Here is a 27,507-nt window from a genome sequence, read left to right as displayed (position 1 = left end):
CTAGTTAAAGGAGGGCTTCCCAGGTGGCTCAGTGGTGAAGAATCTGCCTGCCAGTGCAGAAGGCCGAGGTTCAATTCCTGGGTCAAGGAGATCCCCTGGAGAAGCGCATGGCAACCCACTCCAGTATTCTTCCTCAAAAATCCCGTGAACAGAGGAGCTTGATGGGCTATAGTTCATAGGGTCACAAAGAGTCAGACATGACTGAAGCAACTTAGCACACACACACTAGTTCAAGGTTGTTGCACCCCTTCCTGAACCACCACTTTACTTATGACTGTGTTCTAAGTAGTAGCTCAAAATCGTTCTTGATGCATGTGCCAGGTAATTAGCCCTTTGATTCTTCTTTTCAAAACTTCTTTTCAAACAGATATAAACAAAACAGTCCCCTGGTATTTGATCCTATTGCCAATACAGGGGTATATTCAAAGTTGTGACAAGTCTTCCTTTCTGAAGATGAGTTTGATCTTTGAGAGACGTCAAAGCTGGAATCACTACTGTTGTTTGAGATGACTCTGCATTTTCCACAACTGAGGTCATTTGTCTCTCTGAATGTTGAAAGATAGTTATCTACTTTGAACTAAGAATCACAGGCATTCTAACTCCTCTCCTACCAGGTCCCACATCCAATATGAGAAGAAATAAAAAGCTCTGGCCAATATTTTATGCACAATTCACAATATTATATAATGAGTTGAGTCAACAAATACTTATTAGGAGTCTGAAATTTTAGGAAATGTTGTAAAACAAGAGAGAACAAAAAATGTAATCATGACTAATGAAGCTCAAGCCATAAATTATACAAATCAATCACAGTGCATTAATCATACCCTGTTTTGTTGGCTACTTTTTTCTTTTGCATATGATGTATCTCTCATCAGGTTTTAATTATATTGAGGTAAATCTGATGTGATGGTTAATGGTCAGCTTGACGAGTCAAGTACATATGGGTTCAGATTTTAGTTTTTCCATGGAACAGTTTAGGTTGCAGTGTGCTACAGTCCATGGGGTAGCAAAGAGTCAGACACGACTGAGCGGCTGAACTGAACTGAACAGCTTAGGCAATCTTTAACACTGCTTCCCATCACTCTGTTGCTAATGTCTCCAATTTTCAACTTTCTTTATTGTAAAATGTGAAAAAAAATTGCTTTATTGATATTATGCAGTGAGGTAACAGACATGAAGAACTTAGCACAGTGCTCGGCATAGACAAAAATAGCAGTATTGCTGGAGGTACACCTAGAGCTCCTCACTCCACTCCATCCACCAGAAGGACTTGCACAGTGTCTACAATGGGGTTGGTATCGAATGCTAGTGCATTGATGAATTTGATGTATCTGCAACTGACTTTTGAATGTATTATTAAACGAAGGAAAGAAAAACCTATCTGACAACTTATAAAATATATAAAGACGGCCCTACTACTGGTTGTTGAGAGATGCAAATTTAAATGCATGGTGAGGTCCAGGGGCCTATTTCCATTCCTCTGCATTTGTTTTCTGGAAGTCTAATAATTTCATGTTCTTTCAAGGTAAACATTTGCAACCCACTTTTTAAAATACAGACAGCATTGAGAGCAACAACTTATTAATTCATTAACTTTTTCTATAATTTAGTTTATCCAATATCCAATTTTTTTAAAAAGTCACTCATGAAATCCCTTGGATACAAAACTATTTTATTTTTCTTTGCAAACAGTATATAGAAGAATATACAGTAGGCACTCATATTATTTACTTGAATGGATAAATCTAGGTATAGATAAGAAAGCCCTCTTTTAAACACACCAGTGTGTACGTTTCAGGATTGTATCAATGGTAGGTGATTGGTGGGTAAGGGGCTATTGAGTTATCAGTGGTGTCAGAATTCAAGTGAATGAAGCAGAGAACATTGAAAAAGATTTTTCCTACATCATTTTTTGCCTAGACCTCTCCCTGGTGTTATGACATCAAACAGCCATATGGGCAGACTGTGGCTAAGGTTTGTCACGAAAAATCATATTCTTATTTATGTTGGAGATGGGGAAGAATTCCTCTCCTGGGCCAGAATGGTTCTTTTCCACTAGACGGATTATTGTGCCCTAGAGAAACTTCCTAGGATGCTTCAATTGCGTATTTCCTCTAGGGAAAAAAGGAAAACTGTAAGAAAACAGTAGAGGTGAGTTATTAGTTAAGTATAAATATCTTATGGTTAAATTTCAAGCTGTAGAGAATATTTGATCTTAAAATTATTTACATCAAACGTTTTGAAGGACAAAAAAAAAAGCAATCGAAAAAGTCTTCTGTGTGTGTTTGTGTGAGAGAGAGAAGATTACATTCAAAACATTTCCTCCTTCACTAGACTTCGATGTCTGCTTGAGGCTATTGTATGGTGTTTACCTAGTATCTTCTGAATTGTTCATGAGTTTTCCACCCACTTGTTCTTTATGAGGGAAGTTAACTTTTGCAGAAACAAAAGCTTGGATTACAGATGTATGCTCTTCTGAGCATGGCAGGGGGTAGGCTGGGTAGTGAGGTGAAATGTCTTTCCCTGTAAAGAAGGAAAGAAGAATGTTGAGACAGGGAAGAAGGACACAGTGAGAAGCCCTAAGCGTTTAAACCACTGTACTTTCTTATGTTGCAGTGTTAACATAGCTGGATTTAGCACTGACATTTGAATATATCAAATCAGAAAAAAATAAAACTATCAATATTCTGTCTATCGAAATTTTAGTCTTTAATTGGTGAAAGCAAGGACCAAAGAGAAGAAGAAGCAGTACCAGATATTCATTGGTGACCTGGGCCAAAAAGACGACTAGGAACATTTGCCAGAATAGAAGTACAGAAAAAAAAAAAAAAAGGTGTCAACAAGCCAATAAAAGGAAACTCAAGCAATTAGGCCTTAACATCAGACAGGTATAAGGCAATAAATGAGAAAATATTTCAGCATGTATATCGAGGAAATAATTTGGAAAAGTTTGGTGAGTGGTGTCACCTAGACATATAAACAGATGTATAATCAGGACTGGGCTTCCCAGGTGTTAAAGAATCCTAGTGACAAAAAATCCGCCTGCCAATGCAACAGACATAAGAGACACAGGTTCAATCCACTGGAGGAGGGCATGGCAACTGACTCCAGTGTTCTTGCCTGGAGAATCCCCATGGACAGAGGAGCCTGGGAGGCTATAGTCTATAGGGTCTCAAAGACTCAGACATGACTGAAATGACTTAGCACAGCACAGCACAGCACATAATCAGAATCAGAGAGGTTCACTAGTGGAAAGAGAATCTAGAATACAGCCATGCACTCAATCCTTTGGAAAATATTGATGCCAACTAAGACACGGAGTTCAATGTGTGGTCCAAACTCTGAGTATCAAGAAAGGAACACTCTGAGTTATTAAGGTTGAACACACAATGTGAGTTGTTATGAGGCAAAAGAAAAGGAACCAAGGGCTGAAACTGGTGCAGAAAGGACTAGCAGCACACTAGTTCAATAATAAGTGACTAGGCTATGGATACACCAATTTCATATTTTCCTATAGACCAACATGTCTCACTTTTTCCAATGGATTCAGCCTATAAATATGGATTTGAGGTTTTCTGTGTAGATTTCCATGTGAGCCATGAAAGCTCTTATGTCAAAAAGAGAAGTCTCAAAATAAAACATTCCAAGAAAACAGGCTTTATTATGAAGCCATCAAACAGGTTCTATGTTCACAAAGTAATTGACGAGATGCTCATGCATGAAAGCCATGACTTTTTCCTTCAGAATGTTATCCTATACATAAAATATATATGGATAATAAAAACCTGTAGATATAATCAATTTTATATAAATATATATATATATATATATATATATATATATACACAATAATGGGCTTCCCAGGTGGTGTTAGTGGTAAAGAACCTGCCTGTCAATGCAGGAGACATAAGAGATGTGGGTTTGATCCCTGGGTTGGGAAGATCTCCTGGAAGAGAGCAAGAAGAATCCCATAGATTTGACTGAAGTGACTTAGCATGCATGCATGCATGCGTATTTCCATCAACTTTTCAATAAACCCATAAAAAAACTGAGTGTCCATGAGAGGAGTGTGTAGACAAAAATAAAAGGGATGTTGTTAAAAGATGTGACTCTAAATGTGCAACTGATAGTTTTCAAGTGCCCAAGACATAAGACTACGCTGTTTCAAGAACAATAGTGAACAATGTTGATTTTATTCTCTTCTGTTTTCTTTTCTCTAAAAAGCAGGGAAGCTTATAAAACTATTTAGAAAGTTTTCTAGACAACATGATTACATATGTAAGCTTCAATAATATAAAAAAGCCGCTTGGAAGCAACAGGTCATTTGCAAGAGATTCTGGATATATGGGAGGCAGATAGAGCTCTAGAAGTAAACAGCACAATGAATGAAAAATCAAGTCAGCATTGTTAGGAAAACGCAGAAGTGGCATCCCTTAGCAAGATTCCTCAACTGGCCTTTCTGAACTAAGAATGAGTACTAAAACAGGGTCTGACAATTCCTGATCCTGCTGTCTTCTTTCAGATTCCAGCTGAGTGATTGAAAGGCTAGAGGTCTCCTACTTTGTAGAGGCTGCTGCTCAAGAGATTCACTTAAGTCTTGGATATTGGAAGTTTTATCTGCTTATTTGATGATTGGAATTTTCTGCCCATTATTGATCTCTGCCACTCTTACAATAAAGTAGACCATATTTTTTAGCCATTAAAAAGCACTTTATATACTGTCCAAAATCCGTCATGAACTTTGCAGCATTTCCTCAGCTGTTCAGTTCAGTCGCTGAGTCGTGTCCTACTCTTTGTGACCCCATAAACTGCAGCACACTAGGCCTCCCTCTCCATCACTAATTCCTGGAGCCTAACTCATGTTCACTGAGTCAGTGATGCCATCCAACCAGCTGTAGCACTGCCTAGCGAGGGATCATGTATCAAGGTACTTTCTGTTCATCTGCCATAATAGAAATTTGCCATTGATTATATTCTTCCCACTCCTACTTTCAGATAGTTACCCCTTCTCCATTACTTTGAAAAATGGTACATACTTACAGGGTAATTTTCTTTAATACCTTTGTATCTATCAAATAGGTGTGTTCTATGGTCTTTGATATTAATATTTGTTAGAGTACACATATTTACCTGTTTGAGGAAACATACTAGGAAAACTGTAAAATTTCATAAAGGAATCTCAGTAATGATATCCTAAAATTGTCAAGGCATTTAAAAACGTTCCTGTATCTAAAGTACAGGAATAAAAGATGATCCAGGTTTTCAATATCAATGAATTACCAGATGTTTTTCTATGTACTTATGTACATTATCCCATTTAACACTTATGGGCACAGGATTTTGCTATTTACAATTGAAGAAGCTGCATTGCACTGATGTTATAATTAAATAATTCGAAAGACCAGTTTAAGATGCCAATTCCTGGGTGTTTAAAGCCTACATAGTATTTTCAATTATATTAGCATTAATGTCTATAATCATGGAATATATATTTGTTTGGAAATATATAGTAATAATGACCACAACAATAGCACAAAATCCAAACAGCTAAAAATTATCAATATTTAACGTGTCATGCTGCTGTTGCTGCTGCTAAGTCACTTCAGTCGTGTCCGACTCTGTGCGACCCCACAGATGGCAGCCCACCAGGCTTCCCGTCCCTGGGATTCTCCAGGCAAGAACACTGGAGTGGGTTGCCAGTTCCTTCTCCAATACATGAAAATGAAGAGTGAAAGTGAAGTCGCTCAGTCGTGTCTGACTCTTCGCAACCCCATGGACTGCAGCCTACCAGGCTCCTCCATCCATGGGATTTTCCAGGCAAGAGTACTGCAGTGGGGTACCATTGCCTTCTCTGAACGTGTCATAGGGCCTTTCAAAAAATGATCTTGTTTAATCATCAAAACAACTCTGATAAGATGTCTTATTCTTCTGTTTTAAAGAAAAAAGAAGAAGAAGAAACAAGGAGAAAGCAAGTAATTTGCTCAAGTTTGGGCAAATTCTAGTGATGGGCAGGTATTTAACCCCATGTCTGATTCCAAAGTTCATGGTCATAACAGCTGTGCCAAGTGCTTAGCTATGGTAAGTGTTTCCACATTCATTATTTTATTTGCACCTATAAAACTTTATGAGAGGGGTAGAGCCAGCATCCGCTCACTTTACAGGCAGTGAAATGGAAGGTCTGACTTACAGGGAGCTGATAAGTAGCAGAGCAATGTCTCAGGCTCAGAACTTCTGATTCTAGCACACATACCTGCTACAAGAAGTCACATGACACTTGTGTAATACAGAGAACACAGCATGTGCTCTCTGTGAAAGAAGACTGATTTCCATGTTCTGTTCCACAACTTGCATACTTGAGGCATACTGGGCATCATAAAAAGAAGGATATAACAATGGTGAAGTTGTCTTTTCATCTTCCTGAAACTGATTTCTCAGCCAGTCAAATTAGCCTAAAAAAATGTGCCTCACAAATGTGCTGCTAAGAGCAAAAGAGCTAAGGTGTGTGAATATCCACCTCCAACCTGAGTTTCACAAAATTTGAGGGCTTGATACTATTTACAATAAACAAAATACAGTTTTTGTCCTCAAGCAACTTGTAATGTGGCTGTGGGGTTAAGAGTATCTCTTATGCAGTAATAGAAAATAAAATGAAAAGTGAATGATATATATATGCAGGTGTTCAGCAAAAATGAATTATAAGTGAGGGATGGCATCAGCAGGTGAATTAGGAAGAGATACTGAACTGATTCTTCAGGGTTCAACTCATAAGTAGCCAACCGAGATTCCAGGTGAAGTGAATTGTTTGACTCTCTGTGATCCCTGTGGTTTTCATAATTAGTTATCTTGGAAAAAGCTCTTTAGACCACATTCCTCTATGGCTCTTCGAAAGTATTTTAGATGTAGACAGAGTGGCTGGTATCTTCAGACTTTGTGCCTTAAATTTCTGAGATCATTTTTCAGACCTATGCTAATCCACTGTAAAAATGTACAGACTTCTGGAAAGAGAAATACTACAAATTCTCACCTAGCACTAACATCTTTGCATGTATAAAATTCTTATTTTGTTATTCTGTTATGAGTGTACTGAAAGCCGAAAAGCAAGGGATGTAAATGTTTAAAAGAAACAATGAGGAGATCCAGCAGAGGGAGATAACCCTGGCTGGCAGTTCTAGTAAAGTATTTCTGACAGCTGGAGGGTATCCACAGGAAAGGGAACTTAAAAGTCTGTTGGTGGCAATGCAACATCTAATTTCCCAGCTTATTGTTTTAGTCCCATCAACTAGTCCCAGAAGATGTAGTATTTGCTCAGGAAACAACCTAGAATATGAGGGATAGGAAACAACGGATGCAATCCTCATGACCCCAATTAAATCCTTGGCCATTTATCAATGTAATTTTCAAGTAATGACCATTTATACAGTCCTTCTTTGACTTGACCTAGATAAGAACAAAGTACATATGGATGAGATTGCTAACATATTGAAACAAAGAGCTCAGTTTCTCCTAAGGTGTCATGACCATAGAAGATGTTGGTACCTTCGCAAAGAGTTGGACATGACTGAGTGACTGAACTGAACTGAACTAAACTGAAGGCTCCTGTCACCTCAGCACTTCACGACTTCCAAGTAAGCTGACCAGATGTGAACTAAAGGCACCAGCAACTATTTGATTCAGGGCTTTCTCTTCCTTGCAAGTGCCCACTCAGTCCTGTGAACAAGATATATGTGAGTTAATGCTTCTTGTGTGACATCCTTAAGAAAGGGCTGATGGGAATATGTGAATAAATACTCTGGTTATCACCTTGAATGGAATACCTCTGATAGACTCTCTTTAAATTGACTCCCAGTATTTCCAGGCTGATGGGGAGCCAGCTAAAGTAATAACATGCTTTTTTAAAAAATTTGTTTTAATTAAAAAAGTGTTGATTTACAATATTATGTTAATCTCTGCTGTACAGAAAAGTGATTCAGTTATTCATTATATGTATATATGTATGTGTGTGTGTGTGTGAGTGTGTGTGTGTACATATATATATAATCAATATCCTGAGATAAACCTTATAGTCTTTTCCATTATGGTTTATCTCAGGATATTGAATATAGCTCCATGTACTATACAATAGGACCTTGTTGTTCACCCATTCTATATGTAATAATTTGCATATACTATTCCCAGTCCATCCCTCAAATATGCTTAATACCTCATCATATACTGGTTTCTTCTCCATTCCTGCCTTACTTCTCCATTTGCTTAAAAGAGTTCCCTGGGATCACCTCTCAAGCAAGCCATTTGCACTGGAATCCTCATGTCAGAAAAGAATCCTACCCTTTACAGAATTTCACATGACATAGGTGAAATGTGCATCACTGGACCCTCTTCAAGTCCTGTCAGTTATATTGCAAAATGTAATAACATGCGTTCATAATAGTTCACAGTTTAAAAATTTTAAAGCCACTTTAAATAACACTTCAATTTTATCCAAAGAAGCCTAGTAAAGAGCCCATTAATAGTAATGCTTTGCTCTTGTGCATAATTTTTCACTTTTTAAAGCACTTTCCCATATTTAGTCATATTTGATCCTCATGACAACCCTGTACAAAATGTAGGGCAAATGTTAGCTTGAGGGACAATGTAGAGTGGTGGTGGAAAGAGTTCTCTGAACTGAGAGTCTAGAGACCTGATTCTGTCAGTAATTAGCAGCCCATCCACAATCAAGGCCTTAACCCTCTCTGGGCCTTGGTGTCCTCATCATGGCACAGGTCGGGTCTGTGGGATTTCTAAGATCACTGAAACTATTACCAGTCTACAAGAATAAGAATACAGAGATGGAGTGTAGGGTATGTGAGTGCAGGATAGCTTCCAATAGGGGCAGACAGCAGTTAGCAGCAGCAGAACTAGGCCTAAACATGATATCTAAGAACTCTAGAGAAAGGACACATTAAGTAGCAAATGATCTGGAGTATTGGTGAAAAGCCTTTCATATCGGTTGTTGAGAGTGCATTGTCATAAATCTTAAAAAAAAAAAAAAAATCTAGCAACAATGTTTTATTCCTAACGTAGAGATTGCTGTTGCTGTTAAGTCACTTCAGTCGTGTCCAACTCTGTGTGACCCTATAGACGGCAGCCCACCAGGCTCCTCCGTCCCTGGGATTCTCCAGGCAAGAACGCTGGAGTGGGTTGCCATTTCCTTCTCCAATGCAGAAAAGTGAAAAGTGAAAGTGAAGTCGCTCAGTCGTGTCCGACTCTTAGCGACCCCATGGACTGCAGCCCACCAGGTTCCTCCGTCATGGGATTTTCCAGGCAAGAGAACTGGAGTGGGTTGCCATTGTAGGAACCCTAGATTCCAAGTGTTCATGTCACTTGTCCTAGGTCACAAGCTCTCAATGGAGTTCCTGATATATAAACCCCATTTTTATGATTCTAAAGTGTCCTCTTCTGTTAAACAAGTATTTTGGTTCTGTTTTACCTAGCACATCTCTTAGAGCATGAAGAACATTATGACAAATTATGAGATTGATATGTATGATTTCAAAGTAATTCCATCTCTGATTATATTTCCTCATCTATAAAATGGACATAATTATTCCCTTAGGGTGTCTGAGAGGAGTAAAAGTGATGAAGAATTCAGTATTCAGATTATGATTTTTGCTAATTAGATGTTATTCTTCTTCCCACCTCCCTATCAGTTTTTCCACCAAACCAGCAAACCCAGCTTTCTACAAAAGGCCACACTGGCGGCTTCATATAGCTGGAATTTGCCTCTCTCTTGTGTTTATACATGGGTAAGGTTGGGAGGTGGAATGCCACGTGGAAACATGAATATCTTGTGACTTATCTTTTCTTGTTCTATCCCTGTCCTGATTCCAGCCTACTAGATGTGTGAAATTAACTAGTTTGCATTGCCTACTCTTCTCAACCTTTTTATCCATGAGCTTGACTGTGTCCACACACATGCCTATGTATATAAGAAGTGGGCATGAAGGAGATGATCTCACTCCTCAGAATTTTCAGATCCTGCTAGTGCTGCTGCTGCTGCTAAGTCGCTGCAGTCGTGTCTGACTCTGTGCGACCCCATAGATGGCAGCCCACCAGGCTGCCCCGTCCCTGGGATTCTCCAGGCAAGAACACTGGAGTGGCTTGCCTGCTAGTGAGTGATTCATAATTAGTAGACTATGACTGTACCATAAGGCTCGGAAGACATGTTGCTTATACTAGGGAAATTACATAATAATTATATTTTAGCTTAAATAATATCAGAAAAAGTTTAATTAAGACTTTTAATTAATAGTTGAAAGATTAATCAATCAATAATTATAGCAATGGTTATAGGGTATAATTGAGCTTAATTGGAGGGGACTGATTAATGATTAAAATAAACCTTTCAGATTCCTTGTCTTGAAAATATTAAAAAATGATGGATTTTGGCTCATAGAACTAAAAAGAAATGCCAGGATTGTAGATTATGGGTCCTTGGTAACTAGGCCATGAAAAGGAAAACACATGATTGAAATAAAAGAAATTATTCTATTGTTCAGCCTTTACATCATTATACTGATAATTTGGACAAGTTTGAGATTAATAGAGGAAAATATGCATCTGAGGAAGTCTATAGGAAAAGGGGGGAAAAAAGAAATTGCTTGAGACAGATTTCTTTGGAAGCTAATTTCTCAGGGGTGCTCTTTCCATCTCTAAGGATAAAGTGGTTGTATGAATTCAAATGACATTCTTATCAGAGCATCATAGGAATAGATTCATTAGAGATCAGACATCTCAAGGAGACAGTCCCTGTTTATAGGATGGCAAAGAATTCTCTCACTTCTATCTGATCTGTTCTAATCAAATCCAAATAGCGAATGGGGCCAATATCAATTCCTCCTGAAGATAGTTCAATTCTCTTTGGAGAACAGGTAGGTATCTCATTTCAGGGTCATCTAACTGATGAGGATGAATCCCTCAATGCATAGCCCAGATGGAGATATTCAAGCTCAGGTCAGCATGAATGGTCGTTTTTCAGAGTAGATGCACCACATTATTGACTTGCACACCTTTCCCAGGACACAGGCCAAATATAGTCTCAACACCTCAAGATGAATCATATAGGAAGACAACCTCACGGACTATTATTGAAAGTCTTTCAGTCCATCAGAAAATTGATTTTTTTTTTTTTTACAAACGGGGGCTTGGCTACTCCACATTTGCCAGTGACTTATACCCATTTCCTCTTACTCCCTCTTCAACTTACATGTGTCCTCTCAACCTAAATGCAACTCCAGTCGTGGCAAGGATTCTGCATGTGAAAAATATTTAACTAAGAAGCTCATGAACTTAATCAATAAAAATGATTATATTTATTATTCACTGTATCTGTCCAAGCATATACTGCTCACTGCAGGAGACACAAGAAAAGATTGTATACCCCTGCCTTTAGCGTCCATAAAGTTAATATACACTATTGACTGCCAGTGCAATGTAGTGATAGAGCAATGGAATTAAAGTCTAGAACTGATTCACTTATATTTTTTGTTTGATTTCTGGTAAGTTACCTACTTTGACCACCTAATGCAAAGAACTGACTTATTGCAAAAGACCCTGATACTGGGAAACATTGAAGGCAGGAGGAGAAGGGGACGACAGAAGATGAGATGGTTGGATGGCGTCACCGACTTGATAGACATAAGTTTGAGCAAGCTCCTGGAGTTGGTGATGGATAGGGAAGCCTGGCATGCTATAGTCCATGGGGCCACAAAGAGTCGGACACAACTGAGTGACTAAATTCAACTGAACTGAAGTTACCTAAACTATCTTTTCTTCAGTTACTGTATCTCTTAAAAAAGCTTATTCTGATTTTTCCAGAGCTTGTCATGTCATGGCAAATTTGACACTAATTATTTGGAGCTAATTTAGGCTTAACAAATTAAGAGCACTGATCCTCATGAGTCTGCCCTCAATTCAGATGCTGATTACAAATTCTGGAATTCTTAGGCCACCCAAATTCTGATCAACTGGCTACAAATTTGGCAGTTCCCACCTCCACCTTGGGTTTGATAACTCAATAGTACAATTCATAGAACTCAGAAAAATGCTACTACTTATGATAATAATTTTATTATAAAGGATAAAATAAGAACAAGCCAAAAGAAGACACCCATACAATGAGATCAAGGTCGAACTTGAATATGGAGCATTCATGTCCTCTTGCCAAACATCCAGAATCTTTATTGATATTGCCTTACATAGACATGATTGATTTAATAATTGGCCATGTGTCTGAACTCAAATTTCAACTGTTTCCCTCTTTAGAGGTTGAAAATTTGGGTTGATGTCACATGGATTAAAGCCCCAACACTCTAATAACATGGCTGGTTTTCCAGCATGGTCAATCACCATCCTGAAACTTTGTAGAAGTGCATCATGGGTTACCTTTTGAACATAAACTCAGGTGTGGCCCCAGGGTCACACTATGAATAGCAAAGACCCAACTATCTTGATAGCTGTTAGAGTCAAAGAAAGGGCTGTAGAAATAATCCAGATGTAAATTTTAGCATGAGCAAAGTGCCGGGTATGGAAGAACAGGGCGTGTTCTGGAAACAGTGGATGGACTGTCAATGTCAGCATGTGAGATACTTAGGATAAAAGGCTGAGAACACCCATCATATTGAGACATGCACAGCGGGATTGAGTAGGGGGAGGAGGCTGCTGATTACATCCTTGTTTTAGAAATGCAGTACCACCCTTACTCTGGTTGATTATTTGCACAGGAGAAACCACATTTAGAGAGGCTAAGAAGCTTTTTACTTCCCTGGTAGCTCAGTTGGTAAAGAATCAACCTGCAATGCAAGAGACCCCGGTGTAATTCCTGGGTTGGGAAGATCCACTGGGAAAGGGGGTAGGCTGTGCTTCTCTGTTGGCTCAGATAGTAAAGACTCCTCCTGTAATTCAGGAGACCTTGGTTGATCCCTGGGTTGGGAAGATCTCCTGAAGAAGAGAACAGCTACCCAGTCCCATATTCTGGCTTGGAGAATTCCATTGACAGTGGAGCCTAGCAGGCTACAGTCCATTGAGTCGCAGAGTTGGGCATGACTGAGCAACTTTAATCTCACTTTCACAAGAAGCATTTCAGGGAGTTACTGGTAACTAAAGAAGCTTATTGAGTGATTTCTATGTGGCATGCTATTATTGTTGCTATTGTTCAGTCACTAAGTTGTGTCTGACTCTTCATGATCCCATGAACTATAGCATGCCAGTCCTCCCTGTCCCTCACCATCTCCCAGAGTTTGCCCAAATTCATATCCATTGAATCAGTGATGCCATCCTACTATGTGATCCTCTGCTGCCCTGTTCTCCTCCTGCCTTCAATCTTTCCCAGCATCAGGGTCTTTTCCAGTGAGTCAGCTGTTAGCATCGGTGGCCAAAGTATTGGAGCTTCAGCTTCAGAATCAATCCTTCTAATGACTATTCAGGGTTGATTTCCCTTAGGATTGACTGGTTTAATCTCCTTGCTCTCCAAGGGACTCTCGAGTCTTCTCCAGCACCACAATTCAAAAGCATCAGTTCTTCAAAGTTCAGCCCTCTTTATGGTCCAACTCTCACACCCATACTTGACTACTGGAAAGATAATAGCTTTGGCTATACAGATCTTTGTCAGCAAAGTGATGTCTTCGCATTTTAATACATTGTCTAGGTTTGTCATAGCCTTCCTTCCAAGAAGCAAGTGTCTTCTAATTTCATGGCTTCAGTCATCATCCACAGTGATTTTGGAGCCCAAGAAAATAACATGTGTCACTACTTCCTCTCTTTCCCCTTCTTAAAGCCTAATAAATGCATTAATATATCATCAAAACAATATTATAAAGTAAATATTCTTGTTATCTGTGTTTCATAGACAAGGAAGATGGGAACCCAGGGACTTAAATGAATTGAGAAAAGTGGCACCAGGCCATTTGACTCCAGATTTATGTTTCTTAATCGCCACAAGTTGACTAAGATCCAAACAAACAAAATACAGAGAAAGGAGAGATCTGTGCTTGACTGAGAATAGTTTCAAAGTTATGATCCTCTGTTTTTTGAGATTGAGTGAATGGTGATGCCAAAGGGAAAGGAGTAGAAGGGAAGATAAATGGTATGGCTTTAACTTGTGCATTTTTTATTTCTGTAGAATGCGTATAGACATGTAAGGGTCATTAACTTTCAATGAAAGTTGAAACCATGGAAATTCATGAAGGAAGAAGAAAGAAAATGAGGTCACTCAGTTGTGTCTGACTCTTTGAGACACCATGGACTGTAGCCCACCAGGCTCCTCCATCCATGGAATTTTCTAGGCCGGAGTACTGGAATGGGTTGCCTTTTCCTTCTCCAGGGGATCTTCCTGATCCAGGGATCGAACCCAGGTCTCCCACACTGCAGGCAGACGTTTTACTGTCTGAGCCATAAATTTCCCAATAAAAAGAATGCATCACAAAAGAAGAAGAGAGGCAAACTACATGAGGAGTTTTACATCATAGAGAATGTGCAGAACCAATAATTGGTACATCCCCTATGACTATGAGTGTAATTCCTTTCCCACCGAGGTTGCACTGGTTAAGTTGATTGACATCTGCTCTCACTGCATTGTGAGTTTTGACAACTACTTCTTATAAAGTTCACCACACAAATGAGACTAAAAGTCCATGGCCAAAGTCCTAGGACTGTTGGGAGACATTTAATTACCTTAAAAATCTTTATAACCTGGGGAGGATAATGATTAATGGGATAATCAGATGGAAGGTGTGGAATTTTAAATAGTAGACTGTGTCACTTAGAGTGGTTTGTTACTCCATTGGAGATGATAAAGCCCGAGTACATAAATGATGACTGAAGCATTCATAAATCAATAATTGGTAAAATGTACTCATGTATAGCTAAGTAGATTCTGTCTGGTAGGTTGAATAAACTGATTACAGTATACTGCAGGATTCAGAGGAATTATGGACAAGGTTTTATTCACCAAAGAAAGCTAGAGACAAGTATTGTTTTATAAAAGCATTTTTCCTGGCAAGAAAAGAAGGAAAGAGGAGTACTTGGAAGGTGGGTCTAAAGTAGCAGATTGACCAGGAAGAGGGCTATGATTTTGGAAATCTTGAGACAGATGATACTATGGGAATTGTGAGCACAATAAGGGAATTTTAGATTATACTTCCCGGTACCTTCCCTACCTGGTAGCCTTTATGGTACCTTGGATAAAATTTGGGGACATTATTGGCATGTTGGCAAGTGTCACAATAGAGGTGTTATATAGGGCCAGACAGGCAGGCTCTGGCAGTTTAAGGGAAGAGTAAAGGTATAATGTCACCGCTTTTAATCTGGAGTATGTGAAGACCATTTCTGTGCATGTGCTCAGTCACTTCAATCATGTCCGACCCTGTGCAACCCCATGGGCCATTGCCCAGCAGGCTCCCCTGTCCATGGGATTTTCCCAGCAAGAATACTGGAGTGGGTTGCCATGCTCTTCTCCAGGGGATCTTCTCAAACCTGGGTTTGGACCCACATCTCCTTTGTCTCCTGTATCTCAGGCAGATTCTTTACCACTGAGCCTCAGGGACGCCCTGAAGACCATTTCTCAACTATGTCAAAATCACCTTTGAAAGAAGAAGTAATCATGTGTCACATTTCCTGATTTATTCTTTCATTTTTTATATTTATATCCTATGTGAGGTCTCCCCAACTAATTACACTATTGAAATGTCCTGTGTACTGAATCCTTGTAATTGCCATGATCTTCATCACAGGGTCCTTGAATGTTTATGTGTGAATGACCCTTAGAGATAATACAAATAAATACCATCTCCAAGTTTCAAAAGCTAAAGAAAAGACATGAAAAAGATTTCTCCAACTTCTTTTGTTAATCTGAAGATCCAGCTCTGTAATTAACATAGACAATCAGAAGAATGGCATGGCATGACCTGGGCAGGGAACATGGGTGGTGCAAGATGGTTAGGCAGGAGTGCATGGAATGTGGGAGGACATATGCTGTAGCAAGCAGAGTATGAAAGGATTGCAAACATGCTAAGGAATTGGGTCTAGAAGGTTCTGGAGAGCATGCACAGCTACTAATTGGATAAAACTTGGTCAGATACAAATTTTAGGAAGATGATTCTGAAGATGCTGGGAAAGATGAGATCAGAGGGTCCAATTATGAAGATAATTAAATATTCTTGGTGAGTAAAATTAAGTTCTGAACTAAGAAAATACACCATGTTTTTCACTATCAACTGCCTTAGATTACCTCTACTGTAAATATATTTTGTTTCTTGAGTTAGATTTTAAATTCATTCAGGACAAGGACATGGTCTTCAGCTTAGCCCAGAATTTAGCATAGGCTGGAAGTTAGCAGAAAATCATTCAATGTGCTTTGAATGAAATGAATGAAATGTGTAAGCACATGCTAGTTTTGTGGTAGTCATATGATAAACAGTATTCAAATCTTTTCCTAACATACATGCATGCTCCAATATAAGCTAAATTCAAAATATTATATAAGTCATTTAACTTGGGAGATCTTCAAATTCTTAAATTATAAAATATGAGAACTGTATTTGATATACTCTAAACTCCTTTCCAACTTTAATATTCTATCATTTTGGTTTTTACAAAGTTATTTACTCTCTCTATATGCCTGCTTAAACACTTCACACTGGTTTACCACTGTGATACTGTCAACCATGGCTTCTGCCCCCTTGACAATTTTATAATTTTGACAAAGGAGATTCATGTTGTTCAGGTGCCCTAACATTCAAAGTGATTCATATTTTCTAGATATTTCACTGTACTGGAGAGTCCTAACTGACCTCCTCATATTCTAAAAAAATGCATCTGCACAAAGAACATATTTTTCATCTTTCAATTGCTTACAACTTGAGAAGAAAATAATGTAATTACCATTTAATTTTTGTAGTCTTTTAAATTTTCTTTCAATATATATGTGAGTCCTTCAGACAATCTGCAATGAGGGAAAAGTGAGTTACAACAAAGTGTCTATTTCTATGCATGATTTGTAGACTTTGTAATTACTGTCATTTGTCAGAATCAACATGTTTCTTCCTGCACACTAGAGTTGAAAAACAGCAAATAAAAGGGAGACTTCAAAGGGAAAGGAGGAATGTTTTTTTGTTACTGTGAATGGGCAAGATTAAAATGCCTCACACACCTTCTGCCGTTCTTACTTCCTTCTTGTTATGCACTCATAGAGAAAGAGTGGATCAGTCTAGACATACCCCTTTTTTTCTGACATGATTGCTTTCCTGATTGAAAGTTGCTCAGATTGGAGACCAATAGAAATGGGGTTTCCTTATTAATGGGAAGTTGCCCATTTCTATTAAGAATTGATAAACAGACAACCACTTTTTTTTTTAATTTTTTTAAAATTTTATTTTATTTTTAAACTTTACATAATTGTATTAGTTTTGCCAAATATCAAAATGAATCCATCACAGGTATACATGTGCTCCCCATCCTGAACCCTCCTCCCTCCTCCCTCCCCATACCATCCCTCTGGGTTGTCCCAGTGCACTAGCCCCAAGCATCCCACTTTTGATAGTCACATATCCTAGGATAATTCCTTGTGTTGATAGAATACTCCTGATTTTGATTCCTTTTGAATTTTCTTTCTTTCTTTTTTTTTTTTTTTGAACATTTAAAAAATTATCAGTGGGAAAATCAAATGTTATGCAATGTGATTGGTATGTGTTTATACATGATAGAAATCAAAAAAGAAAAATCATAGTTGCAACTGGTTCTTTATAACAGATGAGATTCTGCTATTGTTGAAGAGGCTGGAAAATGAATGGTAACCTGACTGATACATCTCAGGGACAATATATACTGGGGATGGAAGACATCAAGGAGGACAGGATTGAGCAAGTCACTTTCATTCTCTCAGCCTTTATTTTTCATAAATGAAGAAATTTGGGAAAGATTCTTTCTAGCTATAAAATGTAAATACATATATATATATATATATGTATGTATGTTTAATGACTATAGTAGGCAGAAAAAAAAGATGTCCATATTCTAATCCCCTGGAACCTATTATTATTATCAGATTACATGACAATGGGGACTACACTTGCATAGATTTATGTTTGCTAACAGCTGACCTTGAGATGGTGAGGTTTTCCTGGATTATCAGAGTAGACCCAATGTAATACCAAGGGTCCTTACAAGTGGAAGAAGAATGCAAGAGAGAGCCAGAGGGATGGCAGCTTGAGAAGTAACTGACTTATGAAGAGAGAAAAACACAAGCCAAGGGATGTGAGCAGCCTCTAGAAGCTAGAAAAATGTAAGAAAACATTCTTCTCTAGAGCCTCCAGAAAGGAACATAGCCCTGCTGACACTGATTCTAGGCCAATGAGACCCATTTCAGACTTCTGACCTCCAAAAATCTAAGATATTAAAATCATGCTGTTTTTAAGCCACTAACTTGATGGTAATTTGTTACAGCTTCACCAAGAAATGTTAAAGAATCTATCATTTCAGATGTGTGGAAGCAAGTTATTTCAAAAACTAAATGAAGGAATTTGAAGTGATTAATAACAATTTTACTTACAAGATTATGCTTTATCACAAATATGAGTAGATGATCATTTAATTATATAACTAAAGATTATTGTATCTGAAATTCTATTTTTATTCAACAACATACAAATGAACAATCCTTAAAAATGCCATTACTGTAATAGTGGGGAAAAATAGGCACAAAAATCATTTCCTACAGTCATGTGGTCCATTTCGAAAGAAGATATAATTAATTTATTTGCAGGTAAGTTCAGTTCAGTTCAGTTCAGTTGCTCAGTCGAGTCTGCCTCTTTGTGACCCCATGAATTGCAGCACGCCAGGCCTCCCTGTCCATTACCAACTCCCAGAGTTCACTCAAACTCATGTCCATCAAATCGGTGATGCCATCCAGCCATCTCATCCTCTGTCATCCCCTTTTCCTCCTGCCCCCAATCCCTCCCAGCATCAGTGTCTTTTCCAATGAGTCAAATCTTCACATGAGGTGGCCAAAGTATTGGAGTTTCAGCTTCAGCATCATTCCTTCCAAAGAACACCCAGGACTGATCTCCTTTAGAAAGGACTGGCTGGATCTCCTTGCAGTCCAAGGCACTCTCAAGAGTCTTCTCCAACACCACAGTTCAAAAGCATCAATTCTTGGGTGCTCAGCTTTCTTCACAGTCTAACTTTCACATCCATACATGACCACTGGAAAAACTGTAGCCTTGACTAGATGGACCTTTGTTGGCAAAGTAATGTCTCTGCTTTTGAATATGCTATCTAGGTTGGTCATAACTTTCCTTCCAAGAAGTAAGCGTCTTTTAATTTCATGGCTGCAATCACCATCTGCAGTGATTTTGGAGCCCAGAAAAATAAAGTCTGACACTGTTTCCACTGTTTCCCATCTATTTGCCATGAAGTTAGCTATCTTTAAAATATATATATATATATATATATAGAGAGAGAGAGAGAGAGAGAGAGTTAATCTTCAAACTTTATAAGGTCACGCATCAACCAAAGAATGACACAAATTAACTTTTAAGATCCTAAATAAATAAGTCAATCTTTTTTCCCATGATTATAATATTTGAGATATAGTTACTATGAATGAAGTCAAATTCAGTTTCCCTCACCAAGCCACATCCACTTTTCTGACAGAACTTTACAAAATCAATTGTTTATGACCTTGCTTTCATCCTAATATTGAGATAAACATCTACAGTATCAGCTGGATCTACTGACTGAAATAAAAACTGTCAAGAAGATTGAGCAGGTGGAGACAGCAGTCTTGAGAATTTCCAAGGAGCTCCCAAAGGAATCTCCAAATTTGACCCACATACCAGATTCATGAAGCCAGGAGTAAAGGAATTCCTGTCCATTTCATGCTGCTTACGGATCTGGCACAGGAGTATGGTCCAAGCCTGAAATCAGAATCTTACACACCAGCCCTCAGATTTTACTTGCATATCCTCATCAGTCTTAATATGAGGACAAAATTCACTCTTAACTCACAGAAATGTTGTTGCTAATATCAATTGAACTAAGTTATAAAAGCAAGTTTTTTTTTCATTTATAATGGAATCAAAATGAATAAAATACTTAGAATAAGTTTTAACCAAAGAGGTTAAGCTTATATATTGAAAACTATAAAAACATCATTGAAGGAAATTAAACCATAAACAAATGAGAAAACACTGTGTTTATGAATTGGAAGACTTGATAATGTTAAGATGACAATTCTGTCCAAAATGATCTACAAACTTAATGCAATCTCTATCAAATTTCTAACAGCCTTTTTTGTTGTTGTTGTTGTTAGGTTAAAAAAAGAAATCAATCCTGAAATTCATATGCAATCTCAAGGGATTCTAAATAACCAAAACAAATTTGAAAAAGTAGAAAAAGTTGAAGACATTTTACTACCTGAATGTGAAAGTTCCTGCTAAACTATAGTAATCTGAACAATGTGGTACTGGCATTAGGACAGACATAGATACTAGTGGAATAGACTAAAGGGCCCAGAAAGAAACTCAGACATATGGTCAGCTGATTTCTGGTGAGGGTGCTAAAACTTTTCAATGGGGAAAGGACTGTATTTTCAATTTATGGTACTGGAATAACTGGATGTTCAAATAAGCAAAAGAATGAAATTGGACCATCATCTAACAGCATATAAAACATTTGCTGAGTCATGTCCAACTCTTTGCAACCCCGTGGACTATACAGTTCATGGAATTCTCCAGGCCACAATACTGGCTGCTGCTGCTGCTAAGTCACTTCAGTAGTGTCTGACTCTGTGCAACCCCATAGATGGCAGCCCATCAGGCTCCCCCGTCCCTGGAATTTTCCAGGCAAGAACACTGGAGTGGGTTCCATTTCCTTCTCCAATGCATGAAAGTGAAAAGTGAAAAGTGAATGCGAAGTCGCTCAGTTGTGTCCGACTCTTTGCGACCCCACAGACAGCAGCCCACCGGGCTCCTCCATCCATGGGATTTTCCAGGCAAGAGTACTGGAGTGGGGTGCCATTGCCTCCTCCGAGTGGGTAGCATTTCCCTTTTCCAGCGGATCTTCTGGACCCAGGAATCGAACCAGGGCTCTCTAGCATTGCAGGTATATTCTTTACCAACTAAGGTATCAGGGAATCCCTTAGAAAAATAGCTCAAAATGCCTCAAAGACCTAAATGTAAGACCTAAAATGGAAAATTCTTAGAAGAAAACAGGGGAACCAATGCATAACATTGGGTTTGGCAATGATTTCTTGGGTAGGATATCAAAGTTACAGACAACAAAGGGGGAAACAGATCACTTGATATCAATAAAATGAATACTTTTGTTCATCAAAGGATATTATCAAGTGAAAATATACATAATCCACTGAATGGAATACAGTATTTGCAAGTCATATGTATGATAAAGCATTAACCTCCAAATACACAAAGATAAGAGACATATAAGTGATTATGGCTGTACAACACTGAATTTACTTAATGCCACAGAAATATACACTTAAAAATTGTTAAAATGATGAATTTTATGTTATGTATATTTTGCCACAATAAAAATGCAAAATAAAACCCAGCTTGAAACCTTCAAATAATAACAGAATTAGCTAAAGTTTACAATTCATTTAATTTATTCCTTTCATATTCTGAGTGCTTTACCTGTATTCATTATTTTTGTCTTTACAATATTAGTATGTGGAAATTTTATTATTATTATATCTATTTAAAAAATGTTGAAACAGTGGTTTAATAACTTGCCTAAGGTCATATATGGAGAAGGAAATGGCAAGCCACTCCAGTACTCTTGCCTGGAAAATCCTATGGACAGAGGAGCTTTTTAGGCTCCCATCCACAGGGTCACAAAAAGTTGGACACGACTGACTGACTTCACTTTCACTTTAAGGTCATATAAATGTGCATGTGGGCAAGGAGACTCAGATTTGAATCTACAACATCTGGCTCCAGATACATATTCTTATGTCACCACTTGAATCATCCTGATGCTTCTCAAATTATTTTTTAATTCTAAAATAAATCAAATAACAGTTTCATGATTTATTCTGAATACAATATTTTCAGAATCAATAGGTTTTTAGCTATATGTAGTGGAAACATTCTAGAGTTTGGGTTTCAAAGCAGAAGAAACTGACCACGAAAACTGGCCATGGATCTCCAGCACTAGCTCTGTCCTTGCTGTCAGCCAAGGTCTTTGTTGGGGTCAGTAAAATGCATCATGTGAGACCAATGCCTGGGGGCATTTCCCTCTCACCTACCCTCCACTCTTCCAGTCTTGGAGGCCTGATCTGTATCCCTAGGCCCTTCCAGACCTGTCTTATACAAGTGATGTCTCTATGGACTTTTTGAATGAATCAGAGTCCAAATGTGTAAGTCTTTATAACTAGTCCAATCAGAACTTCTGGAAAAATGGTTTCTGAAGCCAGCTGTTGACTAGACTCTACATTCTCTAAAAAGATAAGCAGATCTTGGCAAAGTAACTTTCCTCCTGGGGCAGTCATCTTATAGTAAGATGTCATCTTGTAGTAAGAAATTTAACTTCTGCAGAGATCAAATTTTCAAATCCCCAAATCCTTAATTCAGGATCCCACATACAACTTCTTGGGGGAGGGGTGAACTTTCTTGAGAACAGACACATGACATATCCTCTTACAGATGGCTCCTACATCCTGTGTAATTTGATATTTCTCTCTGCTCTGCAGTTAGGTGGCTCAGATTCTTAATTAAAAGATTCATTTCGATGGCAGCTTTTATAAAGCAAATATCTGCACATGAAGGAAGAGGAGAGAGAACAGAAGGAGGAGGGAACACGGTCTGCTTTCCACAAGATACTGAAACGTTACACTAATCTTTTTCACACCTTGTGGAGTTTCAATTTTCCCTTTAAAATGTGGATTAAACAAAGTTGCCAAAAAACATATGCTTTCATGTCAAACATTTCACTTATTTGGGAGGCTGAAAGCAGCTTGAAAGTATTCACTGTCTCTGCCTGAGGAAATGGAGCTGTGTGGTTTTGGCTTTTAGAGGTAATCTTCTGGAAGCTGAGGTGTGGACCCTGCAGGTGTGGCATGGGGTGGGCTGTTGGTGGGCTGCAAGGCCGTCTCGGGTGGTAGCTTCTAGAGGATAGAAGAATCAGGTCCAGTTCCAACTTGGATGCTGGCCCATACCTCTTTGGGCTCTAATCTTAAATTTCACAACTAATCACAGTTGGGATGAGTCAGTACTTGATAGAGGAGACATCAAGACAAATCCATCTGCTGTAGGCAAACTGCTAAGACAGTGGGCAGCTTTCTGTTGCTTGACTGCAGGCCTGACCTTCAGTCTACCTTCTAAGCAAGAACTAAATCATGCAGTTTCATGGAAGTGGACTTGTAAATGTGGCACTTAGGAAATGGAAGGGCAGACAGTTGTGGTTCTTGACATGGTTGTTTCAGAAATTTAATTCTTATGGGCTGTCCTAACTGGCCAGTAACTCTAAGGGTGACTGTCAAACAACTTAGGTTTGAGGAAGTAATGTTGCAGTTTAACAAAAGGTAGAAGAAATAATGGTTTAGACCCATATTGCAGAGACCTAAGGCAGTAATTCTCAAACTGATAGCTTTGAGGCTTTAAGATATTAATTTAATCTCTCTGAACCTCAGTTGCCTCATTTGTCAAATAATATGCCTACCCTAAGTTTTGACCAGGGAAGTTCTGATGGTAAAATAAAATGTGTACGATTGTATGATTCTAATCTGACAGATTACATGTTGTTTCTCTTAGTTCTTTGATTAGGTTAACATGAATGATAGTGATAGCAGGTATTTATGGGAAACTGTATATTTCCTAAGCTATGAACTAGAGTTTTCAGATAAATCATGTCACATAGTCTTCTTTCACCCAGTCTGTGAATTAGGTAATACTGTGTCTATTTTACAGATGAATAAATCAAGAACCTCTGAGATTTCAACTAATTTGCTCCAGGTTATTCCACAGTACTTGGTTAAAAAAAAAAGAAAGATGAAGACGAAAAGGGAAAATACCAACAGTTGCTGGTTGAGTTCCAAGCTAATGCTTTTTTCTATATTGTTCTCTGTCGTGAATAGCAAGGTAATGTTTCACTCAGTCCTTACTGCCTCACTTTGTTTGTCACAATACATTTGCAAGTTATTTGAATATAATGATTTCTTCTCTGAAGAATTTGAATTTCTTTTCCTGATCTCCCCTAATGCCAAAATGTCTTTAATAAATTCATGAACCAAAAGTACAATTGTTAAATGATTTGCAACTCAATAAACACTGAGTTAGCTTCTCTATTTTTCTATATAACACTACTTATCTTAGTAAATGATATTAATTCGTTAATCCACTCATTTTAGGAACAATTGGAGACAAAATGTGGAGTTAGCTTCTCTAACACTGAGTCGTAGTTCCTACACTTGCAAGCCACGTTCAACTCAACTGTTTTGTGACTCAGAATCCTCATCTGGAAGTTGAAATAATAGAGGATCTAGTGCCTTTGTGATTGTTAAGTGACTAGAACAGTTTTTGGTATAGAGTTAGTGCTGTAGAAGCATCAGCTATTCCTCTGATACATCTATGATTTGAGATCTGCCTTTGCAGTGTGATTATGATGGGTGTATCCCCCTGTCCAGATTTCATTCTTCACAGCTACTATTACCCACATTAAGCTATTTTTTTTGCTAAGTCACTCCAGTCGTGTCCGACTCTGTGCGACCCCACAGACGGCAGCCCACCAGGCTCCACCGTCCCTGGGACTCTCCAGGCAAGAACACTGGAGTGGGTTGCCATTTCCTTCTCCAATACATGAAAGTGAAAAGTGAAAGTGAAGTCGCTCAGTCGTGTGTGACTCCTAGGGACCCCATGGCCTGCAGCCCACCAGGCCCCTCCGTCCATGGGATTTTCCAGGCAAGAGTGCTGGAGTGGGTTGCCATTGCCTTCTCCCACATTAAGCTACTACGAGACTAATTTATTTTGTGATTATATCATTAGAGCTTTATTCTCTCTCTCTTTTTTCTTTGGAACATTTTTAAATCTTCCAAGGTCCTAAAGGGGAAATGGATATGGAGCTGAGTTACATGTGAACTTTCTAATAACTTTTGTTCAGAAAAAGATGTATTAGGAAGAGTAAGTGGATGGGAATCGGGATAGAGTTGAGGACAAGGGTAAGAGGGTAGGGTCAGAAAGAAGTACACTGTGTATGGTGGGATTCCACCAAAACACACCCTGTTTTATCCAGAAATGTGTCTCTGATTAATGTTGGGGAAGAGCCAGTGTCATGGTGATTCAGTGTGTCATCATTTCCATATGGAAGGCACAGATGTCTATCTTTCCGGCCTTGTCCTTTTCCCTGAGTTCCAGGTTCTGACATCCAACCTCCTCCTGGAAGCCTGTCATGGCACATCAAAACCCGTAAGTTCAAAATGAACTGATGACTTCTATCCTCAAACTCGCTCCTATTTCTGTGTTCCTCTCTACTACTTTTCATTGTAATACAAACCGGTCTCTCAGTCCCTTTGGTCTGATAAAATTTTATTGTGATAGACTTTTGGCATTTTATCCTCTTATCTTCATTTCATTGATTCAGAAAGTCATGCTATCTCATTTGTACTGCTGTAAGAGATTGCAGGTTCTTCTTTTCTTTTGTAGAGACCATATCTACTTTAGAGAGTAATCAGAATGGAGGCCAGGGTTTGAATATTCCCTTAGACCAAGCAATCTTAGTCATGTAACCTAAATCTAAAACTGACATGATTTCCCCAAAATGTTGACTCTGACCTTAAACAAACGTTCAGTTCTCTTCTTGTCTGCATAAACTTATAGCTTCCTGGCCAATAAGCTACCAAATAAGCTTATACAGTGAAAATAAATATAAGTTTCTTGTAGCCATTCATAGTAAAAAAAAGAATGTACACCCTCCTTCATGCTTTATAAAGTGAGCTGTAACTGCTGAAAACTGAGCTTATAACTACTTTCAGTTTGAAGTCTCCCTGTTTGTGAACTGTTTGTATCTCACTCAATAAAATATTCATAACCATTAAAGCTCTCTGAATTTTCTTTTGATACTACCTTCATCTGCACTGACATTAAAAGTCTTTCTTAATATGAATATAATTATATCACTGCTCTGTTTCCATACTGTACAATTTTAAGGTTAAAATGACATGACATTGACCATAAAACTTCCCAAGGCCTATTCCCTGCCTCTCTGTCTCCCAGTCTAATACATGAACTAAATTCACTTCCAAATTCTCAAGTGAAAAGTGAAAGTGAAAGTCGTTAAATTGTGTCTGACTCTTTGCAACCCCATGGACTACACAGTCCATGGAATTCTCCAGGCCAGAATCCAAATTCTCAAGCCACTCATCTTAATCTTTGGACCTTTGCACATGATGAGCACATGCTGAAGAATGCTTAACCTCCAGTCTCTGCTTCTAGTAATTACTTGGCTCAGGATGTATCATTTCTACTTAAATATCCTTTCCACAATCTCACCGAAGTCTAGGCCTCTGATTCACGTTTCTGCTTGACCCTCTTCTGACTGGACCAAAAATCTTCTCCATGGGCTGTCACTTTTGCTTAGTATCCTATACACCTGACACAGTGGTTTAAAACAAATTTTGGTTAATCAATGAAGGAGTGTCGTATGCAAGTAAATTGCCTTTGGTTACATTATTGGCTGGAGAGATACTTTGGGCAAAAGTATCCAATTCTTCTTTATCAAGAAAGTTTAAAACAGGTAAGTATATATATGTGCTGTGTATGCTCAGGTACTCAGTTGTATCTGACTCTCTGTGGCTCGCCAGGCTCCACTGTCCATAGGATTTCCCAGGCAAAATACTGAAGTGGGTTGCCATTTCCTACTCCAGGGGATCTTCCTGACCCAGAGATTGAATCCCAGTTTCCTGCATCTCTGCATTGGTAGGTAATTTCTTTTACCACCATGCCAGCTGGGAAGCCCCAAGAATATATCCTGAGAGGTAAATAGACAAGTATTGTATATACCAAATATAATATAACATGTAAAGGGCAGCCTATAGATAACAGTATGTCATGGAATCAATCAGTAGGACACTGGAGCAGGATTCATGAAGGAGACTCAGGAGTCTGTTTTGTATTCTAAATGACATATGTGACATACTCTGCATTATAACCTTCACTTTAAAAGAGAGTTGGGTTTAGGGTGGTTGACATTCCACAGTCTTTCTATCTTTACAGTTCTAGTTGGCAAAAATTATATAATCTTATCATGATTTGAGTTTCACCTTGATTTACTGTATCTCTATAACTTGAGTCTTCAAGTTTACAACATGTCTTAAAATACAATTTCAAGACATGCTGTGATGCTAGAGAACATAGACTTTGGGAATTAAAATATAAGTCAATTCATTGAGCATTTATTGGGTACTTAGTACAACCATCATAGTGTTTTAGGCATAGTGAACATTGCAAAAAATAGGATGAA

This window comes from Bos javanicus, chromosome 24, assembly GCF_032452875.1.
Source record: "Bos javanicus breed banteng chromosome 24, ARS-OSU_banteng_1.0, whole genome shotgun sequence".
Classification (NCBI taxonomy): Eukaryota; Metazoa; Chordata; class Mammalia; order Artiodactyla; family Bovidae; genus Bos; species Bos javanicus.
The sequence above is the reverse complement of the archived record's forward strand: the minus strand, read 5'-3'. Positions refer to the sequence as shown.